This window comes from Octopus sinensis, linkage group LG21 (assembly GCF_006345805.1).
Source record: "Octopus sinensis linkage group LG21, ASM634580v1, whole genome shotgun sequence".
In the NCBI taxonomy this organism is placed as follows: Eukaryota; Metazoa; Mollusca; class Cephalopoda; order Octopoda; family Octopodidae; genus Octopus; species Octopus sinensis.
This window is the reverse complement of record NC_043017.1, coordinates 7,994,620-8,008,802: the sequence shown is the minus strand read 5'-3', so window position 1 is coordinate 8,008,802 and position 14,183 is coordinate 7,994,620. Positions and strand designations below refer to the sequence as shown.

Genomic DNA, 14,183 nt, shown 5'->3' with positions numbered 1-14,183 from the left:
ACTTGAACAACTACATCTAGTGTCTGACAGTAGGCATTATAGGCACCTATTTGAGACAGAAGATGAAACACACTTGCTGATATAACTACAACTATGTGTCTATCACTTGCTGTGCAACCATTTTACCAATTATGTCAATTATCTTGAGGAGATAAAACAGCACAGTTATAATATCAGAAATAATTTATAGTATCTAATTTGAGAAGATGGAATGGCAGGTATATATTCTGTAATGTAATTGGTGACATAGTCACTATGCAAGTGGTAGATACATGCTTTGACAAGTTGTCTTGAATAGGTTCTTATAATTTATAATATCCTAATGTATAATGTCAGTTGCCTTGAATAGGTTCTTGTAACGTATAATATCATTTGCAATTAATTCATACATCTAGTCAAACTGTTGTTGATGTTTGATATCAAGTCAGCCCTAATCAAACAGACTTATACTCAAAGGTGTATCAACTGTTAACATCTTTTCTTTCATTCATATGTGGTGCATCTAGGATGACATTCTCTAATATGTCCTGTTTTTAAAATGACAGGAAGTAATTTAAGGAAGACTTGGCTGCTACTCCTAATAAGTTCAATAACTACTCAGAGGCTTTCCCTTTAAGAATATTCTGACAAAGCTTTGTTGGTTAGAACTAGTCAACTTGTTAGTACATATTAATCTACTGACTAAAGGATCAATAGTTTCTGTACCAACATCAACATTGTGCTGTGTTCTTGCCAGGGGCCCAGTTTCACATTGAGGTAACAGAGGGTAGTTACAGTTTGTTATTGTAAGCAGAAAGGATTATGTGTAACTTATGGGCATTCTATTAGCTTCTAAGGGTAAGAGTTCAAATAAGACCCTAGGTCTAAAGAAGATATCAGGAAACTGTTGTCTGTTAAGATGAATCTTTCTTTTCAGCCATGACCCATTGACTCAAATATGGCTACAGTACATTATTTATAATGTATTTCAATGTATAAATCTGCTGGAAGTAAGATATTTTTATAATAATAATATACTACTCTTCATGAAAGAGGTTATAGAGAACTAGCACTTCAGTAACAGATCAGTGGTTATTTTACAATATTATTATTACAGGTATCAGATGCTCACTATATTGCTAATCACTCAAACATAAAGTACCAATGGAATCTATTCTACATTCAATAAATATATGAAAAGTGAGCAAATCCTGATAAATTATTCAATAACAATGAAACCAGCCAGTAGTTCAACCCTCACACCCCAATCTATCGACAAGGCTACTTGGGCTTAATTTCCTGAGACAAAATAAGTATGTATATAAGTCTGTATATTTATTTATTCATAACCTACACTATTCCCGAGCAAACTATTTGAGCCAAACTGAAACTAGCAAAGTTATGGATCTTGGTCAAGCCCATGACATAATGGCTACAGTAAAATTTGTACCTATGCCATATGGACAATAGTCCAACACACTAATCTCACAAGTGTCATACATACAGGATTGTTCAAGATTAAATTTCATAAGTTTTAACTAATCAATAAAGACAGAGTTGAAAACTGAGTTAGTATTCTTAGAGGAGCTAAACATTTTGTGAATGATTTTAAAAATTTACATCGAAATATCATTAGATATTCATTATAAACAAAGACTACTTTTCTTTTTCCAAACTTCCATACTTTTGCTGGGATAATAATAACGACTCCTTCATAAATGTTATAAAATTTATCATATGACAAACAGAGGAGAGAGAACAAACAAATAAACAAAAACAAAATGAAAACTGGTGATAAAAATACTGTCTGAAGCTAACAGCCAATGTATATTTATTATTTAGGAGCTGTAGTTGTTGTTAGTAGAAAAGAAAGTAGTTTGAAAAGAGAATACTACATATCCAAATACATATTTACATGTTTACACATATATTTATATGCAAATATATATATTATATATATATACACACACACACACATACACACATAAACATACACACACATACACATGTACATACATACATGATGGCTGCCCCCTCGTTCTCGAGTATGGCCATTGCATGAAGCTTAACTGTTATTGGTGCTGTGATCGAATGTGACTTTTATTTGCTTTTTAATGCTACAGCCTGCCATTCAGTTGAGACTCACAGCACCATCAACAATCATGAACAATGTTGTTATCGTGCAATGCCTGTGCAAGAAGATTTTCTTTTAAAGTAAGGAAAGGCTATGCACTGAGTCAATCCCACTCACTAAGCAACAGCAGCCATAATCCAAAAAGAAGAACGAGTCAACATCATCGGTAACCACTGAGCCACAGGTTTTATGTCGGAGTTATCCCAGTTACCTTCTCCTAGAAGGATGCCCTAACAAAGGTTAGGAGACCTTCACTCCCAATGGTTTAACCGCGTGATCGGGTATTCATACATACATACATAAAGAGCAGGCGTATGTATGTGTGTGATTACAAAGTTTACATGTTTTCAGATTTAATCCACTATGCAGCACCTTGGCCAAGTGTCTTCAAGTATAACTCCAGAGTTGATGAAAGCCTGTGAGTAGATGTTGTACATGGAAACTAAAAGAAGCCGACTGTGTGTGTGTGGTGGGGGAGTATGTCCCCTTCTCTTGACATCATATGATATTTGTAAAAGGCTGTCACTGTCATACAATCTGTGTCATTCATTTCTAATATTCTGAAGGAAAAAACACATGAATGGCTGAGGGAAGATATTACACTGTTTTGAAACAGGAAAGCATTGGTAAGAGGTAGGGCATCCAACCATAGAACATCTACCTAAATAAACATTGTTTGACCCATGCAAGCATACAAAAGTTGATGCTAAAGTGATGATGACAATGATACATATCTACATACATACTTATATATACATTTAAATACACACACACACAATCATTTAACATCCACTTTTCCATGCAGGAAGAGTTTACTGCAGAAGAATTTCTACAACCAGAAAACCCTCACCTGTCACCAACACTCACTAGTTTCTTGGTGAGCTAATATTTACCCATGGCCAGACATTAGTTTGCAGAATATTTAGAAATGACTGACATTGTTTGTATGAGAGTTACACACATTTACAACTCTCACGTAATGTCAAGACAAGGAGAAAGAATTACACATAGACACTCACACACACATATATACATACACATGCTTTTATATGTACATAAGTGTGAGCATGTATATTGTGTGTGTATGTGTATGTATATATATATGTATATATGTGTGTGTGTATATATATGTATGTGTATGTGTGTGTATGGGGAGAATTCACAAAAAAAACAAGAGGAAGACAGGTGGTGTAGACAACAAACAGATGTATTAGTTTAACGCTCAGGAAGTGAAAGTCTTTAACATTTTGAGCCTACGCTCTTCCAATATCTGTATATATATATATATGTATATATATGTGTATATATATGTATATATATATATATATTATATATATATATATATATATATATATATTATATATATATATATATATATTGTATATTATATATGTGTATATATATATGTGGTGTATATATATATGTGTGTATTATATATGTGTGTATATATATATATAATATATATATATATATATGTAAATATATATGTGTGTATATATATATGTATATATATGTATATATATATAATATATATATAATATATATATATATGTATATATATATATATGTATATATATGTATATGTATATATGTTATGTATATATATATATTATATGTATATGTATTATATATATATGTGTGTGTGTATATATCACGTGACCACGTGACCAACCAGACATCAGATGTTGTTACACATCGCTGGTCACAATGCGTTTGCATTGCTTTAGCCTTCGAATGACGCCACCCCGCTGGCCAACAGAAGAAAGAGTGGTGAAAGAGTACACTGGAGCCTCGTGGAGCTTTAGGTGTTTTCGCTCAATAAACACTCACAACGCCCGGTCTGGGAATCGAAACCGCAATCCTACGACCGCGAGTCCGCTGCCCTAACCACTGGGCCATTGCGCCTCCACGTGTGTGTATATATATGTATATAAATATGTATATATATGTATGTATATATGTATATATATGTGTGTATATATATATATATGTATATATATGTATGTATATATATGTATATATATATATGTGTATATATGTATATATTTGTATATATATATTCTTCTCCTCTCCTTCACCATTCCCTCTCTCTCACTCTTCCTTCTTGACTCTCTCATCGCTGACACATGATGAAAGGGAATCTATCTTTTTGCCCATAATAATCTCAATCCATAATAGAAGACACTTACCCAAGGTGCCACACAGTGAGACTAAAACTGAAACTATAAGGCTGGCAAGTAGACTTCTTAACTACATACTTACTTCAGTGCCTATACATATACAGATGTATATACAGGGTGCCTCCCCCCACCCAAAAAAAAATATATACACAAATTGAATGATTATAAAATCAGTGTTTATTAAAATACATTCCATTTTAAAAACTTAATAGAATTTACAGACAGAAATTAATTTTTTCATGAATGCCTGTTTTCAAAATGATAAATGTTCTGGTCCTGGCACTGGTGGTAATACAAAACAATGGAATCACAAACAACAAAACATTTTGTTCAATGGCTGCCATTAGATCATAACTGTGGCTGGTTTGTACTTTAAATTTTTAAAGTATTTCCATAAAAATAGTTTAGTGGTGGTGGAGTTTGAAGAACATGGAGAGTATTCTACAGAACATCTTTGTTCAATCCACCTGTTTTGCAAATTTCATCCTTATATTACTATTGTAGTGTTGAAGTGTCTCATCTGGCTGAAAATAAACTCTAGATTTTCAAAGTCTTCTTGAATGCTTGGCATGACATATCACAACAAGTTCAAGTAAATGGGATCAGTTACAATACCATTAAAAAAAGAGTGGTCTAATTAATCTTTTTGGTGGTAAGCTGCACCATACTTAACCTCTAGTAAATTAATATGATGTTCCTCTGTAATATGTGAACTCTCAGGTCCCCAAGCTGTAGTGTTTAACTGATCCAATTATATTTAAATGTAGCCTCATCACTCCAAACAATCTTTATTGGAAGGTGTGCTTCTTTATACATCTTGCCATGTGTAACCCACAAAACTTCACTCTTCAGTCTAGATCATCTTCATTGACATCTGGGACTTTTCTTGGAATGTAACTCTTCCAATGACAGAGCTTCAAAATGCAATGGATGCTTGATTTTATAATTCCTGTCTCACAACACACTTGCTACACATTTTCTCGAAATTTGGCAATATGTTTCTAGTGCTCTTTTATTTTTTTGGAGTCATCAATGATGGCAGTCTTCCAGAACATTTCTTGAAGTCATTCTGAACTAGAGTTCCATCTGCTTCAAGCTTGTCTCTAATTCAATTGATGGTAAATTGTGCAGGTGGATCAGTTTGATACTTCTATCTTCAACTACATTTTCAAACTTCCAGTAGTACTTTCAAAAGACTTTCTTTTGTTTAAAGTACTTCAGCAATGTTTTCAAATTTCCAGTAGCACTTTTAAGTCAAATTTCCATTGCCCAAAGCTTAGTCTGGCTCCCTTCATTATTTTTATTCTAGTGGGTTGAACAAATGTGTGTGGGGGCTCATCAAAGGCAGATGTAAGAGGGTGTTCAAGGGAAAGGAGTGTTTAATGGAAAACAAAATGTGGGATGGGTGACAAAAGTGATTTAAAGGAAAGGGATAATCGATAACATGAAATTACAGCACCTGAGTGAGCAGTGCCATTGTTAGAAGAATGATGGAAGGATTGGTGTTAGACAGATGAGTTGTGGGGGGAGGTGTGACAAGAACAGATTGAGTGTGGAGGCATATATACACAAACGGTATGCTTTTAGGGCCTCATTTTTGCTGAGATAGACTGGTATTCTTGAGCACAGCAAATCAATCATTTTTATCATCTCCAAGAGGCTCAATACCCAAGGCTGGTCTTCACTAATTTCTCCCACACCTTTCTGGATCTTACTCTTCCACAGGTTCCATCCAATAATCATACCAGCAAGTCTTCTCTCTTGCATAAACGATTCCTCTTACACCCAATTTTTCTCTTGACTGACTTGTCATATATGCATACTAACAGTGCACATCCAGTGGAACATGCTAGCTTCATTTCTTTGTAGTCTTCACATGTCCTTCACATTCATAGCACAACAGAAGATTTATATGAAATAATTTTGATCAAATTACATTATCAAATATTGAGAAATATTTCAAACATTTTGCAATGGAAAACTAACAGTAAGTTCAGAAACTGTTGAGAGTAGTTAGTTGAAATTCAACCCCAGCTTTTGACTGGTACTTTGCTTTTACAACCTCTGAAGGATGAAAGGCAAAGTTGACATCAGTGACAGTTAAGATTAGAATGTAAGGGGATGTTATGAAATAAAACAAGGTATTTTATCCAACAATCTCCAACTCAGGTACAAGGCCTCAAATTTACAGAAAAGAAACTAGAGCCATCCCAGTAGTCAATTGGTAATATTTTATTGAGTGCTAGAAGGATGAAATGAAAGATTGAATTGAGTGAGATTTTAAATGAGGCCCTAAAAGGCCAGAAGAAATATGGCAAGGTATTTTGTTGAATGCTCTAATGATTTGACCAATCTCAATAACAATTTATGGTACAAACACAAAACACATTCACAAAGGTATACTGCTAAGAACACCTGTTCATTAAAAGCATGTTTGGTTAAAAGTTCACTTAAGCATATGTAAGATTACAAAAGGTGCATAACAATGACTTTCTCCAAGACTTTACCCAGATGCATGCAGACACACAGCTATTACTAATGTATAATGATGACATCATACAATTTTAAAAAGCACTAATCAGATAGGTGTGCGTGTTTGTGTGTGTGTGTGTGTGTGTGTGTGTGTGTGATTCTTTAGATAGACAGGTAGATAAATAATCAAATGAGACAAATATATTTTTCTCTCATTTGGGAGAACCCAAAGAAGAGCTTCAGGAATTCCCAGAGGAGAGAAACCAACATATATATTTGTCACATTCAATTATTTCTTTAAACATTATTATTTACTGTGTAGCTAATACATGAAATTCTTTTCTACAGTCTATAATTATCGTTATTCTTGTGAACAAACTGCATCTATTTATAGATACAGTTTTATATTCTAAGTGTTCAAACATGTTCCTATGAACGTGTAACCATAGGACTCCTATAATATATGTATGTGTATATATATATATATATATATATAAATCGCAACAAAAAGTGTGTGTGTGTGTATGTATATATATATATATCCTTGTTTCAAATTGGTCTTATTACCAAATATGATAAATATTTTTACATATTTTTGCATATCAATGGCAATACCATACAACATTGGAAACAGAAACAGCTGTTAGATGGACTGCAGTCTATTTGCATTGAATTAATAAACAATAATTGATGTACGTCAATTGTTCTTCATCAGTACTTCTCCATTTTCTGTTTTCTTTAAATTTTGATTCTTGATAAACCCATGTTTATCCTTGTCTTTAACTATAACCTATGAGCATAATATGTTCACATATTTAAGTATGTGGTTAAGTATAGGTAATATATCGGTAGTGTAATGGATACTTCTATCCCTTAGCCGGTTGTTTTAACCCTTAACTCAACTAACCTTTATATTTATATATATATATATATATACATATATATATACATACACACACACACACATACATTATATGCACGATGGAAGAGGTAGAGTAATATATAAATAGATATCTAACTATATATATATGTGTAAGTGTATATATATATGTATATAAATACACATACACACACACACACCATCACTCATACCCCTCCATCTTTTACCTTCCTACCACCAATGAACCTTGCAAACAATGAATGGCCACCCCACACATGCTCCCATCAATCTGTTTGTGCCAACCTTCACTCATCTATCCATCTCTTCACTCACTTCAACCATCACTTTCTCATTAATATCTCTTATGTCACCACCTCACTCTGTTGCTTGCTCACTACTATTCATTACTCCTTCTCTGTCTCACTTCCTTCACTCCACAGCTTTTTTACAACTTCAATACCCTCCTCTTTCTCTCTCTCTCTCTAACCTACCCCAAACCTTTCTTTCAAGAACTCTCTCTGGATCCTTACCCCTCATTATCTACTTCCTCCCCCACTTCCAACAGTTATTACTCCATTACTGTCTCCTCTATCACCCTTTAACAACTATAACTTCGTTTCTCATCACCTTACCTAAATCACCACACTTTCTCTCATTCCTACTTTCTATTTGTTACAGAAACTCCTTGATGCCCTTTATTCTTGCAAGAATATTTTACTAGTACTAATGTCAGGTAAAAACATCCACCTAGTACACTCTTTAATGTGACTGGAATTAGGAAGGAAGCTCAGCCTCAGAAACCATGCCAAAACAGATGTTGGAGCATGGTGTCTTCCTCTAATTGTTGAGCCTTGTTGGCCTGGTCAACATTATACAGTATGTAGGGTGCAGCTTGAACTCTTGGTCCCAAGGCTTGTGGGGTCTTGTAGTTTTGTATAAAATTATTTAAATGTTACTTCAATGAATGCTTAGCTGTATGGTTTCAGATGGATGGAATCAGAAAACATTTTGTATTGAAACACAGTGAAGGGTGGCTTCAACACTGTTGTAATGCTTTTACTGTTGGGAGCAGCTATATTTTGATGATGTAAATAATTTATTCATCATCATCATCAATTAACTTCAATCTAAAATGCTTACATTTAGCAGCAAAATCCTATACTAATTAGGCATGCCAAAATTTCTAAAAAGGCAATGAAAAAAATGAACCAAAAAAAGTACAACTTCCATAAGCACTGATGGTCAAAGAGATATCACACAGGCTAGCAATGTTCTCAGTGGGATAAACCAAGTCAATAGACTTTCAGGAGATTGAGATATATCCTGGCCAGAAAGACAAAAATATTGATTAAATTAGCAATACTCACACCATATACTTTTATACATTTGTGGGATTTAGGTTATAAACTTGAGTAATAACAAAACCATAGACTTAAAACTTCCAATACCACAGCAGAATGCATTTGTATGTACATTCTTCTGTGAGAAATCTTATATTGTTAAATTGATTTTTCTTATTTTTCTTTTTTTAAGGAAAGAAAGAAAACAAAATTCAACAGGAATAAAAAAGATAACTAATAAAATAAAACCAAAATCAAAGTAAAATTTTCAAAATAGATACAAAATCCGCATCCTCAAAACTTGTTGCTATATATTGCGATAAATTGTATTTATTTAATTTTGCCTTCCCTGCAGCAACAAGTTGGTCGAAATGGGACATTGATTACTTTTAAAAAATCTATAGAACAAATCTATAGAACAATACAGCATTGCTCTGCTTCAATGAGACTTGCATTCCAGTCACTCCTTTGGGAGCCTCTATGTGGCTGTTTGACCAATTAGAATTAACAGCCAAATCTTCCTCAAATCTCTTTCTACCATGTTAAATAAGGAAAGGTTATTAGGTGTGATAGGAAGCTTGCTTCCCTACCACATGGTTCCAGGTTCAGTCCCACTGCATGGCACCTTGGGCAAGTGTCATCTACTATAGCCTGAGACCAACCAAAGCCTTGTGAGTAGATTTGGCAGATGGGAACTGAAAGAAGAACATTGTGTGTGGGTACACGCACACACACATATGTATGTATGTATGTGTGTGTGTTTTTGTGTCTGTGTTTGTCCCCCCCATCACTGCTTGACAACCAATATCGGTGTGTTTACATTCCTGTAACTTAGCAGTTTGGTAAAAGAGACCAAGTACTAGGCTTTAAAAAGTAAGTTCTGGGATCAGAACATATTTTTAAAACCCCGCAAGGCAGTGCTCCAGCATGATTGCAGTCAAATGACTGAAACAAGAAAAAAGATTAAAAGAATTCTATTCTATAACAAAGGAAGGAGGTGATGTACTGAATGTTGTATGCAAATATTTCTAAATGCATTGAAATTTACTTCTTATTTGGAGAAAGAAAACAAAACCTTGCAGGAAAAATTAGTGACTCTTAAAACAAAAAAGGAAACAATCACAAAAGATTAACACCTAATTTCATAGAAAATTATTTATTTTCATGCTTATAGAAAAAAAAACCCCTGATCTTTGTTATCAAACATGATGACACACAGACATACTGCAGTCTTATCAAATTTCATCAGCAAAGCATAGTAGTCTCAAACAGGGATTGTTATGGTTAGGATGCCTTTGGTTATAAATCTGGTCAATCAGAGTTGACCTGGGACTAAAGGACACCACCAACAACATCAAAATTTCACACAAACACAGTAAAATGTTTCACAATGACTCCTACTGTGTGAGTTGTGTTGTATGTGTATGTCTATTACTGTTTAAGTCACACATCAGTTCTGATTCAGAAAATCTTTTTGATCAAAAACATTCCAGCCAAAATCATTCTGTCTTTTAGCCAAACATGAATTACCTAAGACTACATGACTACGTTATCTATTGTGTTCTTCGTTCTTTTCTTAAGGTGTGACTTGTGCAAGATTTAGCTTCTTTTTCTAGTAGGTCAAGCAGCTATGTTGATGCTCTCTTGTATGCATGTGGTGTATGTATGTCATTAAGTATTATAGAGCAGCTATTTCTTGTTTTGGTTATTCCATGAAAATATTGGAAACCTGTCGTAATTTCGTTATTTTTATTTTATTTATTTTTTGCCTTCAACTTCAGAGAACAAAAATAAATAAATAAATAAATAAATAAAACAACACCAACAAAAACAAGTGTGAAAGTCTGAATATATGCATCCATGTGTTACTGCAATATTTGTGATATCATTTGTATGTTTTTCACACTCATATGTGGTCTAATACGTGTGTGTGTGTGCAGTGTTTGCACAGCTCTACCTGATGAGGAAACAAATACAACAACAGATTGTCACTCATTATTCTTAAGATAGAGAAGCAAAGATGTGAGTATACATAAGATTAAGATGATAACGATGATGATAGTGGTGGTGGTCATAATGAAGATGATAATGATGATGATAAGGGAGGGTGGAAGGGCAGAAGAGTGAAATCTATATAACCCCATGAAGGAACAAGGATGCTGATCTTTTCAGTGGAAAACGGTTTGAAAGCAATGTGATAATTTTGATATCAAATTGTATTATTGTTTGCTTTGTATTCCAAACTGACAGTAGAATGTAGGGGTGTGGGACAGAGAGGAGGGAGATGGTTGTCGGTGTGTAGGGGGTGTTAGATGAAGTTGCTTCTGTGAATATGTTATGCAGCAATAATATCAACCAATGCTGCACACCACAGTGTTGTTGGTGTCGGTGGTGATGGGTAGAGGCAGGAGATGGAATGGTAAGTTCTAGCTATTTAATCATTCTATAGAGAGAAATACACAACACTCTAAGAACAGAGGCACAAACATAATGATACATACATTACATAGATACATTCCATACATACATACACAAAAGCACATAAAACCCAATAAATCATATATACAAACATACATTACATATGTACATACACACAAATTCAGTTACACCTGCACACATGATTGACTAAAACACACACACACCACCACCACCAGTACAAATAGTAATGCATAAACATCAGTTCATATCACTTATGCAGACACACTCAAAACCACATACACATAACACATAACCAGACACAGCAACACATAAACATAGCTACACTTGTACAAATAGATTTACCAACATGTAGCTAGCCAGATAGTTAGCAACCATACCATACACCACCACAAAAACACACACACACAGTGTTCAGCTCTTGAAACAAGAGACAGCATCAGTGCAGCCAGATGGAATACTGGCTTTTGTGACCAATATCAACAACAACAGCCTAACTGACTAGAAAGAGGGAGAAAAAGAGAGACTGTATGAGATAGAGAGAAGAGAGCAAGGGAAAGCAACCCAGTGGATCTGTTAGCTGGCAGTAACAGCTTCAACCAATCATGAGAAAATAAAACATAAGAGAAATATACAAACCCATCTCTATTTTAACAATACAAAGAGTGATGAACAGTGTGTGTGTGTGTGTGTGTGTGTGTGTGTGTGTGTGTGTGTGTAAAAATCATATTTATATAACTGTGCAGCTAGTTAGGATTTCTATTTGTATTTTGTCACTTCTAGATTTTGTCATTTTTATTTTCAATCTTATCATTTTTACACCCATTTTTCCATGCTTGCATGGATTGGCTAGGTCTCAGTCTCACCTCCTGTTGCAGTACCTCATCATCTGCTACACACAATAACAGAGGAAATTGCCATTTTTTTTTTTTTCTGATATGGCTTTTTTTACAGCTGCATGCTCTTCCTAGGACCAACCATTTCACTGCATGAACTGAGTATATCTTATCATGCTACACTGGTGCTAGAAAGGTTTTCTGTGGCAGAACTAAAGTGTTAGCTGCTTAGTTATTATTCACAGTTACTGCTCTCCTAGTAGGGTTGGGTTGCCTGCATTGCAACTTGCTTAGTCCCCATTTCTTTTACTTATTTCAGTCATTGGACTGTGACCATGCTGGGGTACCATCTTCAAAGTTCTTTTAATCAATCATATCAACTCTAGTATATATTTTTAAGCCTAGTATTTATTCAATTAAATTCTATTTGTTGAACACCCAAGTTATGGGGCATAAGTAGAAACAGAGGTACAGGTATACACACACACAATCTTACTAATTGTATTGACAATGAGGTACAGGGATGGCTGTGTGGTAAGAAGTTTGCTTTTTTACCACATGGCTGCAGGCTCAATAAAAAATTTTTAAATAACTGTTAAAATCAAACTGCACTCTTCAAAACTTACACTAAGAATAAATACAAGGTAAAATTATTACCTGCTTTTATAGCAAGTTGATGCAGGTAGTTTATTCTGTCCCCTCCAACTCTTAGTTCATGCAATTGTGAAAACTGCATTATTTATGGGATGACCCAATATATGCATACATATACAGCACATATGCTTACATATGTAACATGCCAACATATATATGCAACTATGCCTATATACACATGCATGAATGCATGGATACATACATACATGCATATATGCATGCATACGTACATATATACATCTGACATATACTGTATGTGTGTGTGTTTGTGAACACACACACATATATAGATATCTGCACACGTGCATGCATATGCATACATACATGTATATGCATGCATATATATATATATATATATATATATATATATATGCATGCATATACTCATGCATACACATACATATATGTTTTTATAGGACAATTTATGAACAATACTATTGTTGTTTACAGGTTTACCATGAACCAATCATCGGTTCACTACATTTCTCATGATAAGAATGACAAGGGAGTGTCTAACTTGATTCAAGAAACTTCATTAGTAAAGCACTGGCTTTCCGGGTTTTCTATCCAATGCTTGTATCTTAATAGTAAATCAGCTAGTTGGCTGATTTAACATAACCAGTCTGCATAAGCCAGAGCCCCTCCTTTCCAGTGTTGGCATTTGAAAAATAACTGATTAGTTATTTTGATCAGTACAGACAAAGCAAGCTTGCCTTCCATCTTCTTAATAATGGATTTTTAAATCAAAAACAAGGTAAAAAAAAATATAAACCAGTGTTCTTGTTTTACTTTCTGTTAACTCATTCTTCCCAATCTTGCATTGCAGTGGCTTTCTGAAAAACACACACACATAGATAAAGGGCTTCTACTTAGTGTCCATCTACTAGGTGCTACCCATAAGGTATTGGTCAACCTAAGGTTATATTAGAAGACACCTGCCCAAAGTACTCTGCAGTCAGATCAAACTCAAAACCATGTGTTTGTAAAGTAAATACATGAACCATACAGCATAATTGCACTCATAACTGCTAGGTCATTTTGCCAGTGTAAATCATCTCAGTGTTATTAATTATACCAGTGAACAGGGGGAACTCAGACATGGCTAATATGAAAATCAAATTCCTATGGAAAGAAAGCTTTACACCTGTCAAAAGTATATACATGTACACACACACACACACACAAGAAAATAAAATGACAAAGGAATAAATAATTATCTTATGAACTTCATTAGCTTTACAGCTGTTTCTGCTATAAAATGCAGTGGACTCA

At 34.2% G+C, this 14,183-nt stretch overlaps 1 protein-coding gene across 3 annotated transcripts in view; it reads right to left on the bottom strand.

Moving 5' to 3' along the window:
- The window catches only part of LOC115222967 (protein SCAI), a 291,294-nt gene that overhangs the window by 44,116 nt on the left and 232,995 nt on the right, over window positions 1–14,183 (bottom strand). The window lies entirely within an intron of this gene.